The sequence below is a fragment of the Nicotiana tomentosiformis genome, chromosome 6 (genome assembly GCF_000390325.3).
Source record: "Nicotiana tomentosiformis chromosome 6, ASM39032v3, whole genome shotgun sequence".
Classification (NCBI taxonomy): Eukaryota; Viridiplantae; Streptophyta; class Magnoliopsida; order Solanales; family Solanaceae; genus Nicotiana; species Nicotiana tomentosiformis.
This window is the reverse complement of record NC_090817.1, coordinates 37,075,917-37,102,225: the sequence shown is the minus strand read 5'-3', so window position 1 is coordinate 37,102,225 and position 26,309 is coordinate 37,075,917. Positions and strand designations below refer to the sequence as shown.

The 26,309-nt window shown below is 39.5% G+C and overlaps 1 long non-coding RNA gene and 1 pseudogene across 1 annotated transcript; one reads left to right on the top strand and one right to left on the bottom strand.

Annotated features, from left to right (window-relative positions):
• The first annotated feature begins 1,893 nt into the window (after positions 1-1,893).
• Positions 1,894-4,919, top strand: LOC138893303 (uncharacterized). Its single transcript, XR_011408485.1, has 2 exons — positions 1,894-2,953; positions 4,633-4,919. It is a non-coding gene; the product is annotated as an uncharacterized lncRNA (long non-coding RNA).
• Positions 4,920-22,624: 17,705 nt separating this feature from the next.
• LOC104104410 (GPI-anchored protein LLG1-like) lies at positions 22,625-25,722 on the bottom strand (annotated as a pseudogene).
• Between the last annotated feature and the right edge of the window lie 587 nt (positions 25,723-26,309).

The following is a 26,309-nucleotide window of genomic DNA, read 5'->3' as shown; positions in this document are numbered from 1 at the left end:
AAATGCATCTCTATGCCTATATGCCAAGTATGCATGTCAAGTGTAATGCACCACAGTGATAAACACATGTGCTCATGCTCTCGGAGAAGTCAACCTCACTCAGCATGCTCAATCACTCTGTCCTCCCAGTCACTCGGTCCTCCCAGTCACTCAGTCCTCCCAATCACTCAGTCCCTCCCAATCACTCAGTCCTCCCAATCACTCGGAACTTGCTCTCGGCACTCGCACTCGCACTCAGTAGGTACCTGCGCTCACTGTTGATATGTCAGACTGTGGAGGGGCGGAACCTGCCAAAAGGCTTATATAAGCCAATCATGGCATGAATCAATAAAGCATACTGCGGCGTACAGTCCGATCCCATAATTATCACTCACAATTAGGCCCTCGACCTCACTCAGTCATCATCCTCTCCAGTCTCCCGGCCTCACAAATCTCATGCCAATCAACCTAACAATGATAACATGATGTCACAACAAGTGATAACGGATAGTGAGATATGATATGAAAATGAAAGAATATGACTGTGTAATTGCAATTTAAGCAAATAACTCAACAACATAAATGACCTCAGTTGGTCCCAACAAAATAAGCATATAGCCTAAATATGGTTTCTAAAATGGATCATAGCTTAATTAATCTAGCACGTAGAAATTTCATGCATATAAACAAGATTAGATCTATATACAGTACCACAGAATCAACCAAGTCATAATTCACACGGTGTATGCCGACACGCCTGTCACCTAGTACAACGACCCGACTTGTCGTTTTAAGAATTAATGTCCCGTTCAGTGAGTTGAGGTCTCGAACAACTTTGCAATATATATTATGACCCGCGGATGTGGTCGAGTTTGATTTACTGAAGATTCAGAATTTTATTTAAAGAGCAATTCTTATTTAGAAGCTTAAATGAAAAGAGTTGACCGGAGAGTTGACTTTTGAGAAAACGACCCCGGAATGGAATTTTGATGATGTCAATAGTTTCGTATGATGATTTCGGACTTAGGCGTATGTTCGCATTTGGATTTGGAAGTCCGTAGAACAATTCAACGCATTTTGGCGAAAATTAAAAAAATAAAAGATTTTTGGAAAATCAAATCCTACCAAAGGGTGAATTTTTGATAAAGATGTCGTATTTCGATTCCGGAAATGGGAATAACTCCATTAAGCCAATTATGACTTGTGTGCAAAATTTGAAGTCATTCCTGATTGATTTGATATGTTTCGGCGCAAAACATAGAAGTTGGGAGATTCAAAAACTCAAAACTCGATTCGAGGCGCGACTCATAATTTTGATGTTGTTTGATGAGATTTGAAGCCTCCACTAAGTTCATATTGTATTATGGAACGTGTTGGTACATTTGGTTGAGGTTCCGGAGGCCTCGGGTGTATTTCTGGTGAGTTTTGAGCGAGTCCGGGCATTACCGGAACTGAGGCATGGTTCTGGTGCTTAATTTTTCGCGGACGGCAGCAAAAAATTCCGTTGAGGGCGGAAAAATTTAGCTGAGGGTGGAGGAGGGGGCGCAGACCACGTAAATTTGGTCGCGGAGGCGCTCCAGGAAGTTTTGCACACCCACTGGTCCGACTTCGGAAGACTATATCTTTTGATCTACGAAGAAAGTTGAGATGATTCAAAAATGAAAGTTGTAGCCCTTCGTGTCTAGTTTCCATAAAGGTAAATAAGTTATCATTTGGACATCTGTAGAGAAAGTTATGGCAAAATTATTAAAGCCTGGCAGTGTTGCCCCAAGAATTTCCCGGCCGAATCATTTTTTCGCGACAGCAGGACCTGGGGCGCGGCCGCGATTGGAATTTCGCGGGCTGCGTAGGGGAGTTCAGAGGGTGCACTATATAAACGGGGAAAGCAGGGGTGGGGAAACAAATAGAAATAGTGTGTGGATAGATAGAGAAACGAAAAGAGCTGGGGGAGGGGGTCTAAAAAGGAGAAGATAGAGAAAGCACGAGAGATATAGAGGGGAACGAGATAGAGGGAGCGAGAGAGGAATCAGAAACAGTAGAAACTCCTAAGAAAAATAATCGCACTCCTCTTCTTCCTCGTCAAGTCACCATCATCTTCACACCACCAAAAGCAGAGAAAACTTATCTTCTTCCCCTCTCATTCTCACCATGAAAACATAGTAGATCCATCACCAAAAACCAACCTCTTTTTCCTCCAAAAACACAGTAGAACCAAGCCTAAATTCCAGTAATTTCCCCCCTTAAAATAGCTCCAAACTCCAGCACCAAAAGCACCCCAAACTCCAGCTTCAATACACCCAAAATAGCCACGAAAACAAGCTGAAAATACCACCCCAATCACCAGCAAAACAGTTCCGAAAATCTGCCCAAAACACGTGAATACACAAATTCCGATTGAGCTCGAGTTCGCCTCCGGTGGTCGGTTCCGGTCGAGGTTGCCGGAGAATTTTCCGTTCGAAGTTACATCCATCATCTCTTGTCACGGTTCATTCCACACAGAGATCTGGAGGTTCCTTACGCCTTGTGTATTGAAGAAAACTTTCAGCTATTGAAGTAGCTCTTGCACAGAACAAAAAGAACCCTTTTGTTCGTTGCAGCTGCTCGCAAATCAACAACTCACAGCTGATTCCACCTTCTGCTGCTATCTATCTGAAAAGGAGCTCAATTGCTTCCCTTACCATCAGGTCACAACAAAAAAAGAGATGAGCTGTTTGGCTCGGATAGCAGATGAGGAAGAGAAGCTTGTGAAGAAGATAGTTATTCTATCTTTTATTTCTGAGGAAAATCTCTCGGGTATTATTGAAATAGCCAAACATGCTGGTTTTGAAATCATAGATGGCCAACCTCAGATGAAGTTCCAGAATTTAGTAGAGGACACCAATTTAACATCCACCCAAATATAACAAAGATTTGAGCGTTCCGGAAGCTAATTCAAGCAAGAAGGCGTTTGGAATATTGGCATAAGTTTAAAAAGGTAAGTGTCTTGGTTAACCTCGATTGGGGAATTACCCCTTAGTCATTGAGTCTTATGTGCCATTTCTGATATGTGAAAAATCGTGTACGTGAGGTGACGAGTACGTACTCGGACTTATACGTGCAAATTCATTAAATTAAAGTCTTAGACATTATTGTATAGTAAATAGGAAAATTGTGGAAAATTATTAAATCATCTGTCTGCCATGCCTAAATCCTTATTGTTGAATTTGTTTTTATATGATAATTTGATATGATTGTTACTTAAAATATTTATGAAATTTTGTGAGTATTGTTGGTTTAATATTTCTTGGAATTAAATTTCAATATGAATTTTCTTATACAAATAATTAATTTAAGCGAGCTTAAGAAGAAGTGTTAATATAATTATCTAAATTTATATTAATGAAGGTTTTTCTTTATACCGAGTAATTTCTATCTATATTGATTGTTTTTGGGTGCTGTATACATTGTGTGGAGCCTTGGGCTATTTGTTGTGAAATTAATTGATTTTGTTATATTTTTGAAATTTGGTTGTGGTCATTGGGCAAATTGTGATATGAATTGATTTTATTATATTGCCGTGTTAATTTTCCGTGTAAATTGTTGTGTTGTGTGAGTTATTATTTTGGAGAGATAAGGGTGGCATTTCACCGTTGATATTATGTGGGTATAAGGGTGACATTTCACTGTTGTTGTGTTTGTTGGAATATTGTCTGGGCGGAGCGATAAGGGTGGCTATATGAGCGATAAGGGTGGCAATAAGAGTGATAAGGGTGGCTATTGATATTGTCTGGGCGGAGCGATAAGAGTGGCTATAGGAGCGATAAGAGCGACAATAGGAGTGATAAGGGTGGCTATTGTCAGGGACGATATGTGATGATGTGGGGTTGTGGTGTTGATAATTTTCATGCGATGTTGTGATTTGCTTGTGTTTATTTTTATACCTTGTGCAATTTGTCTTGTTGTTGGTAAATTGATAACAATCTGATTTATGTTGAAACTGCGAGCCTGTGGCCATTGCCAGGCGGATTATAAAATGAAATGTGGGCACGAGGTGCCGTGAGTAAATAATGAGGGCACGTGAATTGTCCGTGCAGTTGTGATATGAAATGTGGGCACAAGGTACTGTGATGAAATGATAATGATAATTGGCACGTGAATTGTCCGTGCAGTTGTGATATGAAATGAGGGCACGAGGTGCCGGGGAAATATGATGATTTAATTATGGGCACGAGGTGCCGTGAAAATATGGAAATGGGTTGAGACCCATATTTTTAAGATTATGAAATGAGATGTCACATGGTGACTTTTTAATTGAAAGAATTATATTCAAAATATTTATTTGGAAGGATTTTTATTCAAAACGAATTATATGAAAGAATTATATGTGAAGGATATTTATTTGAAAAACTTGAATTAATTGGGCGTACATGTATTTATTAATTATTGAGCGATATTTATGGTATTCTTGTTGTTTTGCTGCGCATACCACTGGTTGTTTTATCCTGCCCTTATTGTTATCTGTTTCCTAGTATTTTGTATATTATATTGCACAGGTTAATAGACTAGTGAGCGTCTTGACTGTACCTCGTCTCTACTCCATTGAGATTTGTCTTGATACTTACTGGGTACCGACCGTAGTGTACTCATACTACACTTCTGCACATTTTTGTGCAGAACCAGGTATTGGAGATATCGGACTTGAGCAGAGTTAAAGCGGGATCGTAAGGATTCAAGGTAGAGCTGCTTGGCCGTCGCAGTCCCTTGGAGTCTTTTCATTCCATTGTACTGTTAATTTGTAATCAAATAGTATTGTATATTCGGTCATCGTGATCACTCCATGTATTCAGTTAGAGTTCGTGACTCAGTACTACCAGTCTTGGGAGGTTGTATATTGTAATTATTTCCGCTGTTAGTTTTAAAAAGAAATGGCTTCAAAAGGAAATTAAAATCGGCTTACCTAATCTTAGAGACTAGGTGCCATCACGACGCCTGTGGTGGGATTTTGAGTCGTGATAAGCTGGTATCAGAGCTCTAGTTTCATAGGTTCTATGAGTCAGTCACGAACGAGTCTAGTAGAGTCTTGCGGATCGGTACAGAGACGTCTGTACTTATCTTCGAGAGGATACAGAACTGTTACGAAATTTCCAATTCTTTCATTCCTGTCTTGCGGAATTTGTTGAATTTGGAATTTGAACCTTTGTATCTCCATTCTCTCACAGATGGTGAGGACACGTGCTACCAGGTTAGCTGAGCAGACATCCACACATACTGCTAGGGCTGCAAGAGGCCGGGGCCGAGGTAGAGGTCGAGGAAGGGCACGTGCTGCGACTAGAGCACCTATCAGAATAACAGTTGAGGAGCCACTAGTAGCTCCAATTGGGGACAGGTACCAGAAGCACCTGTTGTTGCCCTCGTACTTCAGGAGACTTTAGCACAGTTCCTGAGTATGTTTGGTACATTAACTCGGGCGGGATTGATCTCTGTTACACCAAACATTCCGCAGATTGGGAGAGTAGCTCAGACTCCTACCACAACTCCAGAGCAGCAGGTTCACGTTAGTCAGGTTCCGGGTGTAGTACCGATATAACCTGTTAATCCGATTCGACCTGAGGTCAGGCCAGAGGCATCAGAAAAGGAAAAAAAGAGACTTGAAAGGTTTAAGAAATATGATACACCTACTTTCAATGGCACAACTACAGAGGATGCCCAAGGATTTCTAGAAAATTATCATCGTATTCTCCGCACCATGGGTATTGTGGAAGTGAGCGGAGTTACCTTTACTACATTTCAATTGTCAGGCGCAGCGTATCGGTGGTGGAAAATCTATGAAGAAGATATACCAACCGATGCAACACCACCAACTTGGGCTCAATTTTCGGAAATGTTCGTGAAAGAGTTTGTTTCCTAGACTCTCCGAGATGCGTGGCGCGCAGAGTTCAAACGGTTGCATCAGGGCACTATGACAACGTCAAAATATGCTATCAGGTTCAGTGAGTTAGCCCGTCATGCACCTATCTTAGTTCCTACAATCAGAGAACGGGTCCGCAGATTCATTGAGGGGCTCGATTATGATATTAAAATATGCATGGCTCGAGAATTGCAAACTGATACTCCATTTCAACTAGTAGTGGAGATTGCAAGGAAGATTGAGGGTGTTTTAGTCGAGGAAAGGGAGTCTAAGGAGGCCAAAAGGTCTCGAAGATCTTGAGGGTTCAGTGGATTTTACTCTTTAGCTAGAACCCATTATAGCAGATGCTCGAGCAGTCGGTCAGCTCAGTTCGCACCTCAGATTACTCGGAGTGCTCCAGTTTACAGTGCACCACCGACACGAGATTCTTACAGTGGTTATTCCAGTTATCCGGCACAGACTCAGTACGAGCAGCCGCGACCTCAAAGGGGTTGTTATGAGTGTGGTGATATTAGGCATATCATGAGAGATTGTCCCAGATTTGGGAGGGGTGGATTTCATCAGAACACTCCAGCTACAAGCTTTATTTCAGTTGATATTCCACGTGCACAGTCAGCTAGAGGTGGAGGACAGACGGGTAGTGGGCGCCTAAGAGGTGGAGACCCGGTCCATTAATTTAATCACTATGATTTGGCTAAGGCCAATACACCAGATGGTGGCGTTACAGGTACGATCCTGAATTTTATTATAAAAGGATATTTTCCTTAATTTGATTCGGTTCTGAATATTGAGGTGAGTCCTCCTATTATGCTCCACTTATGGGTGAGCTTCGTAAATTTTGTGACTCACTTATATGTTTATCCATGTTGGGAGATTTGAAGGTGTGAGCCCGTGTCTGTCATTTATTTCTGTACACCATTGAGGGCTATAAGTCCAAAAGTAATTTTTATTATTCATTACAGTGGGTTTAATGTGTTCCGGAATAATTGATTCCAATTTTTATGAATTATATGTCATACCGGTATGAGGGTTCATTATATGTTATGAAAATTATTTATGAAATATATTGAAAAGAAGAAAGAAAGGAAATTGAAAATTTCAGTTGGCACAATGCGCAACATACTTGTGATTCGGAGTTGAGGACGAGATCCTCGCATTTTTTTTACATGATGTGAAATATTTAAATCGGGCTGCAAGCCGCGATGGAAGTTATGTAAGGACGAGGTCCTTGTGATGAAATATTTATGAGTTTAAAATTTTCCCTTTGTGAAATTTAATTCGTGTAATAGTATTAATAGGGAGTCATGCCTGTTAGGCTTGTTTGATAATTCTTGTATATTTTTCTGTTCATATTCAGCCACTTTCGTGCTGTAAACATTGAGTTTTAGCTTATGAGGTGGTGGTTAAAATGAGATTAATTGATGATACTAGAATTAATTATTAACAGCTTTTAAGACCAGAGATGTGGTGATGAGCATACATATGATGTGCTTCATGTCCTGATATCATTATGATAATGCAGTGCTTGTGATGTCGAGATTGGTGTTATTGATATATACCTTGTGGTATTTTGTTGGGTTGTGGATGTGTTGTTAGGAGTTATTTTTGGTGTTACTCTGGCAGGTGGATAGGCCCAATTACAGGGGAGACTCTGCCGAAATTTTTGGAAAATTTGGGAGTTATTAAAATTTGGAGGATTGGGACTTGCAAAGGAAGAGATAAATATGTTATGTATTTGAGAGCGAATGATCCTAAGCGAGGAAGAATGTAGCACCCCAGAGAAAGTTTTGAAATACTTCAACACTATCGAGAAAATTGATGTGTGCATAGGCACGAGTTGTTATAGCCATTTGAGACTAATACTGTACGTTGTTGTGAAAAATCAGGCATTTTGAAAATGTTGGAGTGTAAGAAAATGGCCTTAAAGTTTTCAAATATGGATAAAAGAAATAATCTCAAATGAGATGATGTTGTCACGCTTATCTCAAATGCGGTAACGTGGGAACAACTGTGAGTATATGTGTAAAAGTAAAATCATCAATTTTGTAACCTCAGAATAATTCTTAGAAACGTTCGAGGACGAACGTTTGTTTAAGAAGTGGAGAATGTAAAGACCCAACTTGTCATTTTAAGAATTAACGCCACGTTCAGTGACTTGAGGTCTTGAACAGCTTCGCAATATGTATTATGACTCGCGGGTGTGGTCGAGTTTGATTTACTGAAGATTCAGAATTTTATTTAAAGAACAATTCTTATTTAGAAGCTTAAATGAAAAGAGTTGACCGGAGAGTTGACTTTTGAGAAAACGATCCCGGAATGGAATTTTGATGATATCAATAGTTTCGTATGATGATTTCGGACTTAGGCGTATGTTCGGATTTGGATTTGGATGTCCGTATGATAATTCGACGCATTTTGACGAAAGTTGAAAAAAAATAGAAGATTTTTGGAAAAACAAACCCTACCGAAGGGTTAATTTTTTATAATGAAGTGATTTGCTTGTGTTTATTTTTATACCTTGTGCAATTTGTCTTGTTGTTGGTAAATTGATAACAATCTGATTTATGTTGAAACTGCAAGCCTATGGCCATTGCTAGGCGGATTATAAAATAAAATGTGGGCACGAGGTGCCGTGAGTAAATAATGAGGGCACGTGAATTTTCCGTGCAGTTGTGATATGAAATATGGGCACAAGGTACTGTGATGAAATGATAATGATAATTGGCACGTGAATTGTCCGTGCAGTTGTGATATGAAATGAGGGCACGAGGTGCCGGGGAAATATGATGATTTAATTATGGGCACGAGGTGCCGTAAAAATATGAAAATGGGTTGAGACCCGTATTTTTAAGATTATGAAATGAGATGTCACATGGTGACTTTTTAATTGAAAGAATTATATTCAAAATATTTATTTGGAAGGATTTTTATTCAAAACGAATTATATGAAAGAATTATATGTGAAGGATATTTATTTGAAAAACTTGAATTAATTGGGCGTACATGTATTTATTAATTATTGAGCGATATTTATGGTATTCTTGTTGTTTTGCTGCGCATACCACTGGTTGTTTTATCCTGCCCTTATTGTTATCTGTTTCCTAGTATTTTGTATATTATATTGCACATGTTAATAGACTAGTGAGTGTCTTGACTGTACCTCGTCTCTACTCCATTGAGATTTGTCTTGATACTTACTGGGTACCGACCGTGGTGTACTCATACTACACTTCTGCACATTTTTGTGCAGAGCCAGGTATTGGAGATATCGGACTTGAGCAGAGTTAAAGCGGGATCGTAAGGATTCAAGGTAGAGCTGCTTGGCCGTCGCAGTCCCTTGGAGTCTTTTCATTCCATTGTACTGTCAATTTGTAATAAAATAGTATTGTATATTCGGTCATCGTGATCACTCCATGTATTCAGTTAGAGTTCGTGACTCAGTACTATCAGTCTTGGGAGGTGGAAAATTGTAATTATTTTCGATGTTAGTTTAAAAAAAAATAGCTTCAAAAGGAAATTAAAATCGGCTTACCTAGTCTTAGAGACTAGGTGCCATCACGACGCGTGTGGTGGGATTTTGGGTCGTGATACCTAGCATGTGCGTCACCTCAACACCCAACACATAATACGTATATTCAGGGGTTCATACCCTCGGCACTAAGTTTAGAAGTGTTACTTACCTTGAGCAAGCTGAATCCAATATTGAGCAAGCCAATAATACTCTGGTAATGTCATCCCGTGGGTACCGACCTTCGAACGGTTCAAAACTAGCAAAAAGCAACTCAAGAACATCAAATAATGTCAAAGGAAGCAAACCCAATCGATAAAGGTTGAATCTTCAAAAGCCGAAAGTCAATCAAAAAGACAAACCTGGGCCAGCATCTTGGAAACTGATAAAACTCACAAAATCTGACAACTCGTTCAATTACGAGTCCAACCATACTAATTTCACTCAAATCCGACTCTAAATCGATGTTCAAAACTCAAAAATTCACTTTATGTAATTTTAGACAACCCCCCCCCCCCCCCCAAATTTCACTTTGAAATCATTAATTAAATGCCAAAACGAAGATGGATTCATCAAATATAACCAAAACAGAGTATAAAACACTTACCCCAATCCATGTGGTAAAAATCGCCTCCAAAATATGACAAAAAGAACCAAACCTCGATATATAATGAGTCTGCCCAAAACATCCGCATTTGCGGAAAAAATGCCGCACCTGTAGCCTCTCGTTTGCGAGCTAAAACGTCGCATCTGCGACCTCAGCTTAAGGATCCATGATCGCACCTTTCGCACCTACGACTCAGCAAAAGCGTATACACCACCGCAAAAGCGGACACCTAGATCACGACCATTCTCACAGAAGCATTACAGACCTCGTATAAGCACATACGCATCTGCGCTTATTCCTCTGCAGATGCGGAACTCACCAAGACGCCTCTGATTCACAGAAGCAAGAATTCCATCGCATAAGCGTGTCCGCACCTGCGGCCAATTATGCGTAGGTGCAAAGAACCAGCACCAGAACTGCCAACATAAACAAAATAATTCGAAACTCGTCCGAAACACACCCGAGCTCCTTCGGGACCCCGTCCAAACATGCCAAAAAGTCACATAACATAACACGGACCTACGCGGGTCCTCAAATCACACATAACAACACCAAAACGACGAATCGCACCTCAAATCGAATTTGATGAACTTAAGAACTTTTAACTTCCAAAACTCGTGCCGAACCATATCAAATCAACTCGGAATGAACTCAAATTTTGCACACAAGTCCCAAATGACATAACGAAGCTATTCTAATTCCCGAAACCGCAATTTGAATCCGATATCATCAAAGTCAACTCCAGGTCAAACTTATGAACATTCCAAACCTTCAAATTTCCAACTTTCGCCAATGAGTGCCGAAACCTTCTAGAATTATCCAAATGCAAATCTGGGCATACGCCTAAGTCTAAAATCAACATCTGGACCTAACGAAACCATCAAAACTCCGATCCGGGGTCAAATACTCAAAAGTCAAACTTGGTCAACTCTTCCAACTTAAAGCTTCCTAGTTGAGAATCATTCTTCCAAATCAAATTCAGAATCACCTGAAAACCAAAACCGACGATTCACACAAGTCATAATACATCATACGAAGCTACTCAAGACTTCAAATAGCTGAACGGAATGCAAATGCTCAAAAGGACCGGTCGGGTCATTACATTCTCCCCCACTTAAACATACGTTCGTCCTCGAACGTGCCTAGAGTCATTCCAAAGCCATCAAATTGCCGTGTAACCTTACCATGCACATACCCGGGGGTGATCCCACTTTACCCTATTCCATATAGGCCCGACAACACAACATAGCTGAATATCATTACTTTAACCTTAGACCGTAAGCCGAACCGAATTCCCAACACCTCGAATTCCTTGCAAGACCCGAATCTCGTATCTACACATTGGATAAGTCTAACCAAACTGTATCAAGCCATAACCATAACCCAAGATGTAATCACATGATATATCACACAACTCGTATACTCGTAGCAATAATTCCCGATCACAGTAGTTACTCAAAACAAACCCGACACCGTTAACAAACCTCATATCAATTAAAATATTGTTCTGAACCTTTCTACACTGCCAATTATGAAAGAAACATAAAGAAACTCATAACCACCAATCAGATTAATAAGTCGTGGAGCTCTCTTGCCCAATAAGAACCCAAAGCCAAATTCTAAGCCGACTTCTAAAATTATTTTTCCATACATACTATAATAAAATCCGATAGTACCCAGTCTAGGTCCAATGACCTCATCTCATCCAACACAACCATTCTATTGACATGCCACACTAATACAACCTAAAGTCACAACTGTGCAATCCGTGCACCAATAAGCAATGATTCAAATGTACTCAAACATAGAAAATGACTCAAACGAGAGAACCGTCCCACAGGCTCAACAAGTACCGCCACAGCGCAATGATATGAACCCATCACACATGGTAGGACCAAGACACGCGACTCTAACACTAAGGATCATACCCCAACATAACTCTGCCGCAATGTGACCCATCCAACCACCGGTCCATGTGAAATACCTCAAGCCAGAATGCTCAAAATCAACAACCACACGCGATTCGACATCAAGTACACGAAGTGCATGAACATAACCATGGAGAAGCGAATAACACAATATACCACAACCCGAAAAGACCACAACCAAGGTGCACTCAATCATTAAACACCCAATAACCATCTCGCTCGAATTTCGCTACAAGGCCCAAATAGAACAACATCATGTGTGCATATAACATACTAATCGCAACCCCTCGTAATATAGAATAGTAGAACATGGAACATATTAGGACACAAATAAGCTAAACTCTAACCGAATACCACACCCCTCAACACGAACAAATTCTGAGTTAACAAATCTGACCCGGTGTAGAATACACATCCTCATTGGGCCTACAAATGGACCACCAAATCAACTCCGGTCATACCCAAATGGATAATTAGCCCTCCAAAAGTCCATAATGATCTAACCATAACACGTAGCACCATCTGGTGAACTTTGGCCACATCTTCACAGTCCGCAACCCCAAGACAATCTGCTTCTAAGAACTTCCAGTCTCCAAATCCATAGAATACATGGATCGCCATAGTCGATCTCAACTCCACCACTCGAATGACTAACACATCTCTCATAGATACTCATCTGCACAAAAAATACTTCTATAATTCTTTCATGCCACATAGCAAAATCTGAATATCAGTAGTTGATCAACCAGGCGAGTACCACAATACCAATGAAGCATCCATAAGTCAAAACACAATGCGCCTTCTGAAATGTGTACCTTTCTCAGGCAATACCAAGTAGTAATATCATTCATCTAATCACCTGAAACAGTTCATGATGTCTAAGAATTCATGACCTTCCCTTCAAAACTGAACCACCACCTTGCACATAAAATTTTCAATCCCACAGGACGCACCGCATTTATCGTGCCATCATATGAAAAGCATGAGAATCTCATAATCAACTCTAAGTCTCTAGCAGAATACATACCCGATCAGTCAAATATCATCCATTTGATCCCATCCAGTAGAGAATCATAATACGCAACACGCTCCTCACGCTGGTAGGAAATATCCATCGAGAACTCTTCGAAACCCATTTGCACATAACCAAGCCACGTAGGTCTCCAAACCCAAGAGTATTGCCACAAAACACCTGTAGAGACTCACCACATCATAAGTACCCAAAGAACCGATCATACCAATACTGTGTTGATCCAACCTACTACCAAGTTGTCCTATTTCTCCGAGTTCCTTCCGAATTACCCTCAAGGTGACACTTCTCCTTTCCAGAACACCACGATCCTTACCCAAATCTCACCGCAAGAGATCCTAGCATAAAACCACGCTGCCCTTAGGCTCATAAGCCGTTGTATTCCCTCTTAAGCACCCCAAAAGTACCACAATCGAGATACCCACTCTGAAGAGACCTTATGTGAATCTAAAATTGTTTCTTTTACCTTCCTAATACTGGAATGTAGAATCCATAATGATATAGAAATACCACGATTCTCGACACCATCCAATGCAAATATCAGATTCTAGCCATATACCAACCAATTCGAAAAATCCTCAAATGCCACATATGAACCTTGAATCCATTAGAACCTGCTCGAGAGCCATCCATTCTGCTCAAATCTCAATTGTACTGCCCAAATGGGCCGAACGACTTGTGCCTTATTAGCACGACAACATCCAAAGAAGTAACTCGGCCTTAACGCAACCGAGCGAATTCCTACTCCATGCGCATTACATCAATCACGAATAGCTACTCAATCATTCCATGATTCCTGTATACCCATAAAGTGTAATACACCATGCATCCAGAAATTTCCTTGCTTAAGTCATCCTCAAAACCAGCCTCTGCAAGTCATAACTGATCCACAAGTATACCGCAGACCGAAACCAATATAACACGTAACCATGCAATTAAATCGTCGATAGTAGACTCCCTCACTTGGCTCAAAGCCATAGATCAAAACACTCGATAGCTCACAATGCCAATACTCTATTACTGCCATAATACCACAATGAGATTCAACTAAATCTTTCCTAAGCTCATGTAACACAAACCATATAATACCTTAAATTATCTGCTAAGCTCGCATTCATCCTCGTGACAGTCAAGTCGACATTCTCAAACCAATCCAAAATCAAATCACAACACATATAACCCACTAGTAGAAAAGAAAGCCTCCACACAACATCATAAGGAACACACCTCCGTAGACCACCCCGCAGGAGATAACCCATTTGCTTAGCCTCAAATTGGCATCTTTCTATACTCTTTCACAGCCACAACTACTACGCAATCACTTAATCTTCATGAGTCTAAACTTATCAACAAGATATGAAAATCTACTTCGTTTCACAAATGAAATAACACGAGAGAATCTCTCAAAAACCTTCATAACTCAAGACTGTATGACACATCCACTGAAATCGAGCATCCAATAGTCTTTTTCATATCTCAAGCAAACTCTTCCCGTCACATTCAAGTCGTCCGAACACATCCCGCAGTCATACCCTACTAATCATATAGCCATCCAACCACTCACTGAGTCACCAGTCCCACTCTAGGGACACCACTGGACGTAGAAGTCCAAAAGCACATGCTCACACAACAGAAATACCGAGCCTAAGCTGCGGTCCAAACTGGGCCTCAAGTACTCCAGACTGGCCCATCACCAAAACATAGAAAATACATCTAGCACCTCATTCATAGAATCCACAAGCCGTCGATGTACAGTTGATACCGAGCGCTCACATGCGCATACAAGTGAGTGGAAAGAATTCAAAGAGATATGCTTCAAGCTGAATCAATGCCGCACGATAAGGAAAGAAAGACGGGAAGTTTATCCTAAATGCCATGTAACCTCTCGAAGATAGTAATGGACGTCATCATACCGATCTGCAAGACTCTACTAGACACTTGCCCATGACTCGTAGAACCTATGAACCTAGAGCTCTGATACCAACTTGTCACGACCCAAAATCCAACTAGTCGTGATGGCACCTAACCAAACCCGCTAGGTAAACTAATTAACAATACACCACAATATAATGATAATGATAAGAGTCAAAAATGAAATAACTGAATTTTATACAACTCCCCAAGGACTGGTAGTACAAATCATGAGCTTCTAAGACTTAGAGTTCAAAAAACTGGTATGAAATAAATACATCATCTGTTTGAAATGTACATAAACAGATTTCTATAAATCTAAGCAACCATGAACAAGAGGTAGCTATAACCAGAACGCATGTACATCTTCAATGCCAGCTCCCGCCATACACAGTAACATCAGCACCCAAAATCTGCACGCATGGTGCATAAGTATAATATGAGTACAACCGACCCCATGTACGCAATAACTAACAAACCTTACCATAGGTTGAAAGCATTGATGAGCTTGGACAAGGGTCAGAGTCCAACACCAACATCCAAGAATAACTCGTACCAATATAATGAAAAATGTACAAATAATATTCAAAGATATGATGGTCAGCTCGTTCACACTTATGGAAAATAGTCATGCTTCTCAGATATAACAGTAAAAACCCAAATCTTCACCAAAATCACCAAAATGTGAGTATAGTAGAAAACTGTGATTTTTCCCAAATATTTTCAACAACATATAAGATGCTTCATTATAAGATGGCATGAGGAAAGTACATCTTTATGCCTACAGGTCAATGCGCATGTGAAGTCATGAATGTCACCATACCGTACAACATGAGGAAATACATCTTTATGACTACATGCCAAGTGTGCATGTCAAGTGTAATGCACCACAATGATAAACTCATGTGCTCATGCTCTCGAAGCATTCAACCTCGCTTAGCGCGCTCAATCACTCAGTCCTCCCAGTCACTCAGTCCTCCTAGTCACTCAATCCTCCCAGTCACTCAGTCATCCCGGTCACTCAGTCCTCCCAATAACTCGGCACTAGCACTCGGAACACGCATTCAATAGGTACCTGCGCTAACTTTTGGTATGTCAGACTCCAGAGGGGTGGACCCTGCCCAAACGCTAATATAAGCCAATCATGGCATGAATCAATAAAGCCTGTTGCGGCATGCAGACCGATCCCATAAATATCACTCACAATCAGGCCCTCGGCCTCACTCACTCATCATCCTCTCCAGTCTCTCGGCCTCATAAATCTCATGCCAATCAGCCCAACAATGATAACATGATGTGAAAACAAGTGATAACAGAGACTGAGATATGATATGCAAATGAATGAATATGACTGAGTATGTCATTGCAATTTAAGCAAATAACTCAACAGAAGAAATGACCTCAGTGGGTCCCAACAGAATAATCATATCCTAAATATGGTTTCTAACATGGATCACAACTCAATTACTCTAGCACGTGGAAATTTCATGGATAGAAACAAGATTAGTTCACTACACAGTACCATAAAATCATCCGAATCATAATTCACACAGTGTACGCCCACACGCCCGTCACTTAGCATGTGCGTCACCTCAACACCCAACACATAACACATATATTCAGGGGTTCATACCCTCATCACTAAGTTTAGAAGTGTTACTTACCTTGAACAAGCCGAATCCAATACCAAGCAGTCCAACAATACTCTGGAAACGCCATCCCGCGCGTACCGACCTTAGAACGGCTCAAAACTAGCCAAAATCAACTCAATAATATCAAATAATGCCAAAGGAAGCAAACCCAAACGATAAAGGTGGAATCTTCAAAAGCTCAAAGTGAACCAAAAAGTCAAACTCAGGCCCGCACCTCGGAGCCTGATAAAACTCACAAAATCCGACAACCCATTCAATTACGATTCCAACCATACTAGTTTCACTCAAATACGACTCTGAATCGATGTTCCAAACTCAAAAATTCACTTTATGAAATTTAAGACAAAACCCCCCAAAATTTCACTTTGAAATCATCAATTAAATGCCAAAATGGAGATGGATTCATGAAATATAACCAAAACCTAGTATAGATCACTTATCCCAATCCATGTGGTGAAAATCACCTCCAAAATCGCCCAAATTCAAAGTCTCTAACTCAAAATATGACAAAAAGAACCAAACCTCGATATATAATGAGTTTGCCTAGAACTTCCGCATTTGCGAACAAAATGCCGCACCTGTGGTCTCGCATTTGTGATCTAAAACGTCGCATCTGCGACCTCAACTTAAGGAACCATGATCGCACCTGCGGAACACCTTCCGCGCCTGCGACTTTGCAGAAGCGTATGCACCACCACAAAAGCGGACACCTAGCTCACGACCATTCTCGCAGAAGCGTTACATACCCCGCAGAAGCGCCTACACATCTACGCTTATTCCTCCGCAGATGCGAAACTCACCAAGACGCCTCTTATTCGTAGAAGCAAGAATTTCATCGCATAAGCACGTCCGCACCTGCGGCCAATTATGCGCAGGTGCGAAGAACCAGCACCAGAACTGCCAACATGAACAAAAATTATCTGAAACTCATCCAAAACACATCTGAGCCCTCTCGGGACCCCGTACAAACATGCCAACAAGTCACATAACATAACACGAACCTACTCGAGTCCTCAAATCACACATAACAACACCGAAACGACGAATCACACCTCAAATTGACTTAATGAACTTTTGAACTTTTAACTTCCAAAACTCATGTCGAACCATATCTAATCAACTCGGATAAACTCTAAATTTTTCACACAAGTCCCAAATGACATAACAAAGCTATTCCAATTCCCGAAACCGCAATCCGAACCTAATATCATCAAAGTCAACTCCCGGTCAAACTTATGAACATTCCAAAACTTCAAATTTCCAACTTTCGCCAATGAGTGTCGAAACCTTCTAGAATTATCCAAATGCAAATCCGGGAATACGCCCAAGTTCAAATCACCATCCGGACCTAAAGGAACCATCAAAACTTTGATCCGGGGTCAAATACTCAAAAGTCAAACTTGGTCAACTCGTCCAACATAAAGCTTCCTAGTTGAGAATCATTCTTCCAAATCAAATTCTGAATCACCTGAAAACCAAAACCGACGATTCACACAAGTCATAATATATCATACGAAGCTACTCAAGACTTCAAATAGCATAATGGAATGCAAATGCTCAAAACGACCGGTCGGGTCATTACAAATATTGAGTTGTGACCATGCCGGGCGGATTGAGATATTGGTACGTGAGTTGTCCGTGCGGTCGTGATGGAAAATGTGGGCACGAGGTTCCATGAGCATATGATTTGTGATTTGGGACTCGTGACTTGTGTTTATGAGATGGGTTACCTTAGAGTAATTCTGTTGTGAAACTTATGTTAGAACAGTTTGAGTATTCGGTTATCATTGTTTTTCCTTAATTGGTTTTATGGTATTTAACGGTGTTCGGATTACTTTACGGTTATATCACTTGTTTATTCCTTGTTGTCATTTTCTGCTTATTGTTTTCATTATTAGCTTTATACTTATTTACTGCACAAGTTATTATGACTAGTAGGTGTCTTGACTTATACCTCGTCACTACCCCATCGAGGTTAGTCTTGATACTTACTGGGTACCGACCGTGGTGTACTCATACTATATTTTTGCACACTTTTGTGCAAATCCAAGTGTTGGAGATATCGAACTCGAGCAGAGTTAGCTTCTGCATCGTGAGGATTCAAGGTAGAGCTGCTTGGTTGTCGCAGTCCCTTGGAGTCCTTTCCCTTTTTATTGTATTGTAAGTTTGTTATCCGAACAGTATTAAATTTTGATTTTTGAGATCTTTCTATCTATTCAGCTAGAGTTCGTGACTCTGTATTACCTAGTCTTGGGAGGTTGTAGTGATTATTATTGCGTAGGCTTATTTCACATTTATTTCGGTATTTATATAAATCTTTATTTTAAATTATCAATATTAAACTGGCTTAATTGTTGTAAGTAATCGGCTTACCTAGTCTTAGAGACTAGGTGTCATCACGACGCCTAAGGTGGAATTTTGGGTCGTGACACCAATATCAAATATAATGTTGAATCTCAAGTCAGGAAAACTCATATGTATAGACTCTCTATCGAATATTACGCACAAGTCTGCTGAGACGAACGACCCGATCCCATAAGAATAGTATTACCACAATACCACTGAGGTCGTACGGCCCGATCAATAGATGCATCTCATATTACTGTCGGCGAACGACATGCTCCCCATAATGATATTACATAACACTGTCGAGGCGAATAGCCAGATCCTATATGAATAGAGTAACTTTCATCGGGGCACTAGCCTCACTCGCAAAGATACGTGTGAGTCAATAAAACACAGAACTACCAATCACATAAACACAACACGGCGATAGGAATGCAGAGAAAGCATATTTGTTACTGACAATCAAATATCCCACTAAAGCTTAAAGTAAAGAGGCTCGGTCAAATACGTAAATTCTAGTCTCAAGCTCAGTTATGAATTCAAGTAATCAAACAGGCAAGATTAATTCAGGTATTACAATTAAAGCATGATGTAGGTATAATTCTGCTCGGTCATAACCAAGAATCTAGCTTATGTACGAACGCTCGTCACCTTGTATGTACGTAGCACCCAAAACACATAGCACATAACAAATAGAGTGCCTACGTAGATAATTCTCACTTATAAAATTAGGCAAGAGACTTACCTTGCTTCCAAGTCTACCCGCCTCCAATACTTCACTAACACCTCAAATCGACGCAGAGCAACTCGAAACTAGTCAAAGGGACGAGCAAACCAATCAATGTATCCTCAAAAACTCATAATTTAACAATAGAATCAATTCCCAACCTCACTCAAAAAGTCAACAAAAATCAACTCGGATTTCGAAAAATTTTGAAGATAAATATTACACATGGTATCACGAACCCAAATATATAATTTATATCCAATTCCATAATCAATTTCGTAATCAAATCTCATTATTACCAAATTCTAGATTTTTCAACAAAATCCTACAATTCTACTAATTTCCATGTTAAAATCCACACGTAATCCATGTATTTTACTCACAATAAGCAGAAATCACATACCTCGTGATACTTGATGAAAATGGCTCTTCAAAAAGCTCCCAAATCGCCCAAGCCAAAAGAAAATAGGATGAAATGAAACTTATATTCTGCCCAGGTCCTTCCTCTTCGCGATCGCGAAAGCACCACCACGACCGCGAAGGCCAAAACTGCCACCGCTGGAATTTCTTTCTACGCGATCATGAGTGTCCTCACGCGATCGCAAATAATAATAACCCAAGCCTTCGCGATCGCGAGCTAAGCCCCGGAATACAAAGGCCAAAATCCCAGCCCCCAGAACTTACTATTACGCGATTGTGAAAGGCCTCAAGCGATTGCGAAACACAAGCTTCCAACCCAGGCTAGCCCCTGTTACCCATCGCGTTCGCGACCCTCTCCATGCAAACACAAAGCTTAGTCAGCCTCCCTTCTGCGATCACGACCCTTCATCTGTGCAACCGAAGAACAACTCGCCCCCAACACTACATAATACTACGTGATTGCGTAGCACCTTCGCAGTCGCGATTCACACCAGATAGCAGCAAAATCTGCCAAGTTCAACATTGCTTTGGGTGGTCCGAAACTCACCCGAGCCATCCGGGATCCCGTCTGATCATACCAACAAGTCCATAAATATAATTCGGACCTACTCGAGGTCTCGAAGAACACAAAATAACATCAGAGCCAAGAATCGCATCTCAAACCAAACTAATCAACCTCTAAACTTCAAACTTCTTCCAACTAACTCCATCTACGATGAATCATACTTAGACAACTCAGAATGACACCAAATTCACACACAATTCCAATATGACAAAATGAAGCTACCCCACAGGATCGAAATGCCAAACAGGGTCTGATAATACCAAAGTCAACCCCAAGTTAAACATAGAAAATTGTAAAACCTTCAAAATGCCAACTTCCAACAATAAGCGTTGAAACGCTCCCATTCTACCCGAAACTCGATTCGAATATACGCCCAAGTCCAAAATCACCATACGAACCTATTGTAACCTTCAAATCTCGATTTCGAGGTTGTTTACTCAAAGTGTTGACTTAAGTCAAACTTGGCCACCTTAGGCCACTATTATGGAACTAAGTATTCTGAATTCAAACAGAATACTTCCAAAAACAAACCAACTGCACCGCAAAGTCATAAAATAGGAAAAGCACATACGAAAAGTCTTAAATAGGGGAATGGGGTTCTAGAAAGTAAAACAACTGATCGAGTCGTTGCAGTAATAATCCAGCTATAATCACTTTGAAAACACACCTTGGACATTATGGAATGATCTTGGGTTAGTATCTCCTTGAAAGGAATAGATTTTAACTCTTTGGGGTGTTAAGAATGAGAAAATCACATTTTTGGGGCCTTTTATAGGCCTAGGATAATCTGTTGCAACGGTTGAAATCTGTGGTCATGGTTGGCCTGGTCCCTCAGGCCTTCCTTCGATGCCACATTCTGGAATTTACCACGATTGAACTATGGCCACGGTCGGTCCCCACGGTTTGAACCGTTGGCCACAACTGTTTCGAGGGCCAGGGTACTACACTGTTACCCTTTAGTAAAAAAGTCATAACCTTTTGTATTAATGTAGACGATAAACGGTTTGAAATTCTGAAAATTAGAGCCAAAGAGCTTTCATTTGACATATAGCTCTTAGCTCAATTCGTCATAAGCTGGAAGATATGCTCGGTTGAAACGGATCTTGTGCAACTAAGATCGTCTTCTCCCCTTAACCATCTTCAATTGGTTCCATACCACTGCTACTCCCTTTCTAAACATCTGTAATGCCTTCCAAGAATGAGATTTAGGTGTTATACACGTTCAAAACTTTTCATATACCCCTGTGCCCAAATTAGTGCCTGAACGAGGACGAAATAAATAGCAAAAAAATTCCGGGGCATTATGCTATAGTCGAGGATTGAGTCCCCTGAATAACATAATTTTCAAACAAATTGGAAATCACTGTATAGTGAATTCATTTGATCTATCTGCCTTGCTCGACGGACTCAAATTCTTCAGCAGTAGTGACTAATGTTTGCCTAAATCTATTTTTTATACCATCATATGGGTGCCAATCTTCCTATTGCCTACTCCACGAAGCACACACACATATACTACTATCTTCGCATGTATAAATCTGCAATAGTTTTCTAATAACTTCGGCGAAGGGAATTTTCTTGTCCTCTGTTTCTTCGCGATAGGTGCGAACCAAATATTGAAGAGTTTAAAGTAGTAAGCTAATAAACTGACCTTATTACCAGGGAAAGGAAGTGAAAGAAAAGTTGTTAGGCGTAATCAGCCAGTGCAAAGTAATTGTCATCACCCTGTATTTTAAACCCATGGACTAATTCGACAACATTAATGTCTTAGAAAGGAAAACCTCTTACGGTAATGATATATATACACCTTTCTTTCTTTCTTTTTTGAAGAAATTACAATAAACCTTTTTATGGTACCCTATTCCGCTACTGAGGTTGTAGAATCTTGTAATAGCGAGATACTTGTCCATAGTACTCACCAATGAACACGCGTGAGTCATCATAAAAATTTAAAGCCCTCCCTCCAACGCCCAAGGTTTCAAACAAACAGGAAAATACGAAAAGGAAGCTAAAAATACCCCAAGCGGGATATACAAGACAAAAGGATGAATTCCAACCAGCATCTTCAATAACAAAGGGCAGATACTTTTAAACATGAATATTTAGCAAAAGACGATTCTTCTGATGTAAATAAATATGAGGGAGCCTTTCAATGCATGTTTTGTTCATTATCAATCAGTGGAGCTGTGGAAGGTGATGCAGAACTCAGTTGTACAAACAGTATTTGAAGAAAGAATACTGAAAGTGTACTAATACCTTGTGAGATCATCAGAAAACCAACAATAACACCCACATAAAAGCTGTGGCCATTATCTGAACTGGCGATAGTTTACAGTTTATCTGGCTGCTATTAGCATCATCATTGGTAGATTGTGATGGTGCTAATCTGGGGCAGTCCAGACCTTGTTTAGTACCTGTGCACATACTGGCAAAAAGACCAGGTGGGTACTTCCCGCGGAGATTGATGTAGCTGAACATGGTGGCGGAGCACTCATATGACAAATCATTCAAAAGATCAGAAAAGGGCAAGCAAACTGTACAAAAGCATCACAGCATTGTTTGGCTGGGAATTGCGGTCCTTTGCATTGGCTAGTGATGACTGTGTAGTTCTGCAACTCAAAGCTAACAGGACAAGCTGCATAGAGTATTGATGCAAACAATGCTTCAGCAATTCTTAAGGGGATTTAAGCAAACTCAGATCATCTTCTAAGTCAGTTTATAAATTGAACAGTATATTACAAAACGCAATAACTCTATACATATAAATATAACCAATACACAAATTGCAGTTAAATATTTCGGGCAGCTCAAACGAACCGTGTTTGTTATTCCACCAGTACTCATGTTAATAGCTTGTTCCCTGAAGATGCTTATCTTTATTCTTAATTCCCTTGTCCAAAGATAATTCTGGATTGTCTTCTCTCCAACCCAACCACCACAGATATCTTTTAAGAGAAAGTAAGCTAAAACAATTGTCTTCTCTATCATGACATAACCATAGTCATTCTTAGATGTTTGGACAATATTTAATTGAAGTTGAAAAAAGAGAGTATTTCAAGTTGAAGTTGGAACGAAAGAGAGTTATGTTTAGCACTTTCATCAGAACATCCTGTACCACAATTCAAATCATATCTTATAAACAAGTTACATAACTAACTTCAACCCAGATGTCATGCAGTCCTAGATGATATTTCAACCGCATAGAGATGCAACTACAATGCAATATTATCAAATGAACAGCACTTGCTCCATTTACAATGATCTGATAATGGTCATACATTTCCACGTTCAGCATCTTTGAGAATAATTTAACCAGAAAAGCAGATGGAAAAGAAAAGAAAAGTTGAACTCGACAGTCCATGGAACTGAGCTCCACCAAAGCAAATTTTGTGAATTAGAAGTAAAACAAAAGCCTATGAGCGCAATTCACCATTGCCTGAAATCATCATATCCGTATATTCTTGAGTTAAAAAGACCTCATTCCGCAATCAAACGAGATGGGGAGTTATAAAGAAATCAAAGCATTTGAAGATCGTCACTTGACTGTTCATAGCCATTCTTAAAATTAATGAAGACATCAGGATTTGCTTACAGATTTTGATATGCACGTGTAGGAAAGAAAGAGTTCTATCAAAAAATGCATTTGGTTCTTCGCAGACACTTAAAATGCGAGAATGCAATCAAGACTGGAGCACATGATAACTGCTTATAGAACTTGAAAAGAAAAAATCTAAAAGAACATTACGTGGAACCATCACATTGTCACTCTTACTCCAAAAAAAAAGCAGAAGAGGTTATGCACTTGAAGCCAAAAGACATTAACACCTTAACCAGAACAAGACACTACTCAAATTAGTGCCTGCTCCGGGGGAAATGAGTAAACTCGACATTATGTGGAAAAGATTCATATATTGTTACATTTAACATTCATGAAGTGCCAACAAAGTTTGCCCTAGCCGTTCCAAGTGTTCCTTTTTTGGGAAAAGTTTTTTTTTTTCCCTGCAGTAGTAGAAGGCATCCGAGATTGTTAAAACAAAAAGAATTTAAGTTACATGCACTGATTGACAATGTAATGTATTTCTTACACCATCAGTGCAATTTAACCTCTTATAGTTAAGATATCAATCGATGCTATCAAATAGAGTTATCGATATCTGTAATTACCTTTTAATTGACATAATTGTACAGATATATTTTGCAAGATTAATGCATAGTACTTAAACAAATTTTGATCAAGAGAACCCAGAGAGCACAAGACAGCAAATCGAGATACATCATTAAGCATTCTCCCACCTTCAATTTCAAAGGGGAAAAACCCTTTCCTTTCCCCAAACAAAAATGAAATTTTGACATAGAGGCCCCAAGAAAACGAGATCAGAAGAGAATAAAACTGAAAAATGACATACTCCCTCCGTTTCAATTTATTTGAACGTATTTCCTTTTTAGTCCGTGCCAAAAAGAATGACCGCTTCCCTATTTGGAAATAATTTACCTTTATGTAATGATTTATAACCACACAAAATATATACATCATTTTACACCACAAGTTTAAAAGTTTTATGTCTTTTCTTAAACTACTTCGTGCCCAATCAAATGGGTTCACATAAATTAAAACCGAGGGAGTATAAAGTGTAACCCAAGAGCAATTTATCGAAGTTCAATGAAATGATGTTTTCTCCTACCAAAATTTAGAGCATAGACGATGACCTCATAACTACGATCAACTAAATCGTGAAAAACATAAAATAATTAAATCAGGAAAAGAAGCTTGAAGATTACCTTTTCTAACCTGAAGGAGATTTCTCCCGGTTGAAACTCTATGAACCAAAATTCCATCTGTGGCACGAAAATCTATAATATGGCAATTAACTTTGATTGCACTGAAAACCAAAAAAAAAAAAAAAAAAAACTCTAATAGTAAAAGAAAAAGGAGCAAACCGGAGATAGAAGTTGAAGACGAAACGGCAGGCAAAAGGGAGCAAGAGAGAAGTAGAATAAAACAAGAGCAACAGTGTGTCCAGTCCATTGTTTTAAGAGGAGGGTTTCTTCTTATCTATTCAAATTTAAAATGTGACAAAAAAAAGATACTAGGAGCGATGCTGTCTTCACTGATAGTTCACAGATAGAACTGATTCTCTTTTCTTTCTTTTTTTTGATTTCTATTAATGGAGGTAAAAGTTAAAACTGAATGCTCATCTCATTAATAACTCTCATTACTAAATGCTCTTACGTTCTTTCCACCTAATGCAACACCAACGTCTGCTTCCGTGATAGAGTAGTTACTTGTGCCTCAATTTCTTTTTTGGTTTCTTCTTAAATTTTGTATTCACTCCTGTTACCTATTGTAAATATAAAATTATGTCATTGAGATAAAATAAAATTATTTAAGTTAAATTATTTTTAAGTATAACAGGAATTATACTCTTTAAAATATACTCCTCCGGTCCACAATAAGTACTTTTTTGACTGTTTTCACACATGTTAAGAAATTCACATTTTAATATTAATTAACAATGAAATTGACTATATTAACATTTACTATCTCTTCACATAAATACTTCTAACACATACTCTAACACTATTTACTCCAAAGGCAATGTAAAAAAAAAAAAAAATAATTCATTCTTGAAATCTGGAAAAATCAGATATTTTGGGACCACAAAAAAAGACCAAAAAATCACTTATTGTGGACCGGAGGGAGTACCAAAAAGAGACCATGAACCCGTTTGGATTGTCTTGTTTTAAGTGT